Below are 6,000 nucleotides of genomic sequence, written 5' to 3'. Positions count from 1 at the left end.
AAAGGGCACTGGACAGTCTGCAAGTTGACTGGAGATTTGCATGTGCTGCCATGGCTTGCCCCAGCAAAGGTTACTATTGCAACAGTCTGGAGTCCCTTCCTTCAACCGTTTGTGGAAAAGCAGCAGTGCTTCATGCCTGCTGCTCAGTTGCACCCGCATGACAGCTGAAAGGCACCATTCTTTTGCCTAAATTCTAATATAGTTCAAGCACTTTCACAATGGGGAATGCTTTTTGGAAAACCGTGGCTCTTCATTACCTGTCTCTGGAGTCTGCTGCCATCATTGCAGAACTACAGTAGTTTGAAATGGCAAAGGAGCAGTAATAAATGCACAAATATCTCTGCTTTGGCTAGCCAGAGACACTGGAGACAACTCCAGTGCTAGGCTGCTACATTTTTTCCCAGCCACCTGAGTGGAAGATTAGATCTCCAACTTTGTGCCCCTTTTCTACTAAGGTCCCAAACTCTTTTCTTAGGGCTCTATGGGAAGAGGCAAAATATCCCTTGTTTGGCACCCCCCTTCTCTGGCCTTTGTCAAGAGATGGAAGAAGATTCCTTGCCTGTTGCTCTCTCTATTGGCCTCTCATTGGAAGGCGTAAGGATTCCCCAGTCCAGCAATTTCCTACTCTCCAGGATACAGTGTGTCATGGGGTGAAGGAGGGCACAATAAATCCCTCTTCCCTGATGTCAGTAGAGAGAAGAGAAATCCCAACAGTGGAAATACCTTTTCCTGGCATCCATATCTGTGTCTGTCCTCCTTTTCCATTTCCTCTAGAGTGCAGAAAATGAGAAACATCTGGCCTGAATATGCTAAACTCCTCATTAACTACAAGAGAACTCTGCAGCTCACTGGCACAATAAATTCACACTTTATGGTTTCAACAATTGCTCAGTTGTAAGTAAATGAAGTGTCGCAAAAAGTACAAGTAAACAGAAATAAGTTCACGATTGCATAAAAGTATCTTATTGGCCATATTGAAATCACTGGGCAGTTCTGTTTAAAAACTGGTGTCATATTGCTCTAAGGTTATGTCTACACTTGGAGCTAGCGGTGTAATTCACAGTTCATGTAGACATACAGATGCTACCTCTGATAAGCTAGCATGCTAACAACAGTAGTGAAGCCACAATAGCGCCAGCAGCAGGAAACAACAGCATGGGCTAGCCACCCCAAGTGCAAACCTGCTTGGATCCCGTGGGACAGCTAGCACGTCCTTCCGCTTGCCACTGACCGTGCTACTGTGGCTACACTATTTTTAGCATTCTAGCTCAATGAAAGCTAGCATGAGTATGTCTATGCGTGCTGGGAATCACACCCGTAGCTCCAGGAGCCTAAGTGTTTAGAACTTACCATCCTAAATTAACATGAATAAACACCAGTTCTTAACCCAAATTGAATACAATGAGGTTGGCCAACTGATAATTTCTTAATTTATATCAGCAAAAACAACAGCAAATCCCAATAACAAAAACAACTCTAAGTAAAAACAACAAGGAGTCCGGTGGCACCTTAAAGGCTAACCGATTTATTTGTGCATAAGCTTTCGTGGGTAAAAAACCTCACTTTTTCAGATGCATGGAGTGAAAATTACAGATGCAGGTATTATATAATGACACATGAAGAGAAAGGAGTTACCTCACAAGTGGAGAACCAGTGTTGACAGGGCCAATTCGATCAGGGTGGATTCGAATTGGCCCTGTCAACACTGGTTCTCCACTTGTGAGGTAACTCCCTTCTCTTCATGTGTCATTATATAACGCCTGCATCTGTAATTTTCACTCCATGCATCTGAAAAAGTGAGGTTTTTTACCCACGAAAGCTTATGCACAAATAAATCTGTTAGTTTTTAAGGTGCCACCGGACTCCTTGTTGTTTTGTGGATATAGACTAACACGGCTATCTCCTAACTCTAGGTATTCATTCAATATTCAAGTTGTAAACTCAAGAATGATTTACTGTGCAAATGTATTAATACTGGAGATTAATTCAGGGTAAGATGTTGAGGTTTATTTTTAACAAGGGAAACAATAACAGGGATTGGGGCCTTATTTGGCTATACACACAGTAAGACAGTCTAAGCCCCAATGACCTTACAATCTGCATAGGCAGAGTTTTTCCATTGACTTCAATGAAGCCAGGATTTCATCTGAAAGGACTTGCCCAAGGTCACACATGAAGTCTGTGTTAGAACCTAAATCTCTTCAGATAGTCCAGTGCATTTTGCCACAAGACTATCCTTCCTCTCCTTTATACATACCACAGACTCAAATTTTACAATGAATGAGACACCTTTTGTACTTACCTGAATTTTGAGTGCTTGAATTTGAAAATTTAGGGCTGTATTAATGAACCTCATATAAACTCAGAAGAAAACATATAATCAACTGTGGTTATTTGAACTCTGGTTAATTACAACTCTTGGTTATATTTTGGTCAGATATGTGTCTCCGATACCGAACTGAAATTAAACCCTGCAGACGACCTGAGCAGGAATGGAGCTGCAGGGGAATCATATCCTTATTTCAGATCTATTGAGCTGAGAGAGCTTAAAAACTGCATCAGTTTATTTTGTATTGAACACATCATGCTCATTGTGCTCTCTGAGTCACCCAAATAACAATCCCCATGAGCTTTCCCAACAAAATATTTTAGTTCCTGCAGCTGGTGTTATTTGTCTAGTGCTGACCTTCCACAATATACCAGTGCACGGTGGACACCACCCTTCTTAAGTAGCTATTTGGCCTCAGTAGCTAAGAAGCTCCATAGATTTTAGGTTCAATCCTGCAAACACATTGAGCTCCTTCAGCTCCAAGGGAGAGACACCAATTGACTTCAATGGGAGTTGAATTAGAGCTTTAGTAATGAGTAGCTGTCATTCTAAGGAGTTCCACTGAAGTTGCTCTGGTACCATTGTCTTAACCTAGTTAGATAGGTAGACATGAGTGTGTCAGACCTTGATCTGGAATTAGTGGGTTTATGCAGCTACCAGGGTACTGTAATTTCTAATTTCTATTCTAGTCCAGCCCTCAGGACCTTCTGCAGTTCTTATAAAAAGTTACTAGTGCTAGTTTCAAATATCTCTAACAATGGGAATCTAAAATAGTTTATAAATGAAAACACAAAGTAATGTTATTATAATCTCAGGGTATATCATAACAATATCTTTGGAGTTACATTCTGGATTTTAGTACTTTATGGTAATTGGACAAAGAGCAGAAAGAATGATAGCCGCTTCCTAGGTTTTGTTCTGGATACACATACCATCAATAAAAGGCCTGTTACTTTCTGTAAATCATGTGAGAGAGTCCTTCTCTTTTTATTTCTTGTATCTGGTATGTACTACTGTTTGTAGGTTAAAAAGTATAGGACAATTTAGATTATGTAAGTGGATGAGATAGGAAGCAAATGGGTCCCCCTGCTGAATGCTGAAATGAATGAGAATTTTTCGATTGCTTTAAAAATCTTACTTTCTCCTCAGACATTTAGGAGACAAGGTGATAGTTAATAACCCTGATTTATTTGACATTAGATTTCTTGTTGAGGGATTTAGTGTGACGTGTTGAATTTGCATATACAGTATGCATCCTCCCTTTCAGTCCATGACTGCACATTTTTACTAGTACATATACTTTTCATGGCACTCATCCTTGAATGTAGGTTAGATGAGTGCACACTGCCATCTAGGCAGGATTTTGAGAGCAACACATGTTCTAAAACAGAATAATAACCATTTATACCATAGAGAAATACTCCAGTTATCCAAAAATGGAAAGTGAGATTTTCATTATTACAATCTCACACCAGTCATACACTGAAAATACAGAGTTGGGGGTGGGGAGGAGAAAGGATACTGAAACAAAAGTTAAGAACACATTTTATTTTCTAAAGATGTGTATTCTGGATTATTATTATCTCTTTTTACTTTCACACAACAAACTTTAAATAAATAAAACCACAGAGAATAAAGCTGTTGGACATGGTTAATGGATTTCATACTTACAATATGGTTGTTCAGAAATATTATTAAATATAAATAGTATTAATACCGTTAATAAAGTATACATTACTGTGGTAATGTGTGTGTATTTAAAATCTCTTGATATATGCTATTAGAACAATTTTAAAGAAAATTCATAGAAAAAAATAGCATTTTCTATTTATGTTAGAAATTCTAGACAGTAGATTTTTATAGTAAGTTTTGGAGTAATAAAAAAAATCAGAAATAACTTCCATAGGAATAAAACACTATACGAAATAGAGAATGATTAGTGCATGTTTAAGTTTTATACAAAAAATGAATACATCCCATAAATAGCTTTCATAAAAAGACGTAATAGAGTGCCATCTTAATGGAGGATTAAAAACATGTTGCTGGGCTTCATTTTAGAGTTTATCACATCAGAATGATTTCTTCCTCCCCCATTAATTCCAGCAGGGCCATGTGGGACTGTGCACTGAAGGTGTGAATTAAGAGTGTAATAAACGGCATGAAATCAGATGGTAGGACCTGAATAGATGTATCATCTTTAGCACCTTAGCACCTGAGGATCTCAAAGCCCTTTCAAACATTAATGATTAGCCTCAACTCTGCTGTGAAGCAGGCACTGTCCGATTTCACAGATGAAGGAAGTGAGACGTATAGAGATTACTGTTTTGATCCTGAGAGTTGTTGAGAGCTCACAATTGCCATTGAGCTTGTAGGTACTCAGCAACTTTGAAAACCAAGCCACTTATTTAGGTGTATAAATGGAGGAAATATGGGTTTATGCACCCCAGTTTAAAAATGTTGGCCTAATAGCTAAGACTCCCTTTGACGTCAATGGGAGCTGGATCAGGGACTAAATGACTTACCCAAGGTCTTCAGGAAGTTGGGAATATACCCCAGGTCTTCTGATATCCAGTGCTATGCCTTCTTCGCAGGGCCATCCTTGCTCTTGTGTAATTTTGCCTTATTCTCTAAGTCAAGCTGGAAATCCCCCTGAGCTGTTCAATGTAGAGAAGCACTTTCCCCCCTCTGATAATGCATAGTTTTGAAGGCAAAACTTGAGTTTTATTTGGAGTATTTGGAACTCCCTGCCTACAAGAAGAAGTTCAATTAACTGGACATTTGCAGCAATTAAAAAAGAATCTCAGATTTTTAGCATGAGGACTCGATGAAATTCACCCCCTACACACAGGACCAAAACAAGGCCTATGAACTACTTATGTGGCACTTAAGGCAGGTGGTGGGCAGATGAACAAAGGTTGTGCAGGGGTATCCATTCTGGTTTGAAGCCATGATGCTGTAATAGGCTCTGCAACCCCTTACACAGCCATCCACTGAGAGAATCCTCATGACAATGGATCCCCATGCTTGCCTCGGCTTGTCTAAGCCCTCCCCCCAGCTTGATGAGGACATGAAAGGCATGACCAACAAAAAACTGGGTAAACCTGAATATTGCAAAACCTCTCAAGACATCTAGAGGGTCTAAATTCTTTTTGTTCTTCGGGATGGTCAGTGCCCTTCAGGTTATGTAGCGAGGTTTGATTTTGGAGACATTCCACAACAGGGAAGGTGAGCATTGATAGATTATATTGTAAAATCCTTTCTATAATACTGCAGGTCTATTTACTTCCCTAACAGAAAATGACGCCTGCACAGCTTCTTCTCCCACCACTCATTTCAGTTTGGAAGAGACCTGATGATTGCTATTCTTTTGATGACTTAACATTGTTTATTCACCATCAGAATATATCCTACAGCTAGAGGTGAAAATAATTGAAACATATGGACACTAAGAGAGAGATTTAGTAATGGAGCCCATCAGATATACAACCATACAGGACAGTATCCGTAGCTCCTCTCCCACTGCACATTTTTAATTAATTTGGAAGAGAGAGGAGAGGAATCAGTACTTTAGGATCATCTTATTGGAGACCATTATAGTGATGAAAAATGACAATTAATGACAGTGGTTATATATTAAAATAATGAAAATAACACCAAGTTCTTATGCAGCA

This window comes from Chrysemys picta, chromosome 3 (genome assembly GCF_011386835.1).
Source record: "Chrysemys picta bellii isolate R12L10 chromosome 3, ASM1138683v2, whole genome shotgun sequence".
Taxonomy (NCBI): domain Eukaryota; kingdom Metazoa; phylum Chordata; order Testudines; family Emydidae; genus Chrysemys; species Chrysemys picta.
Note: the sequence above shows the minus strand (reverse complement) of the source record.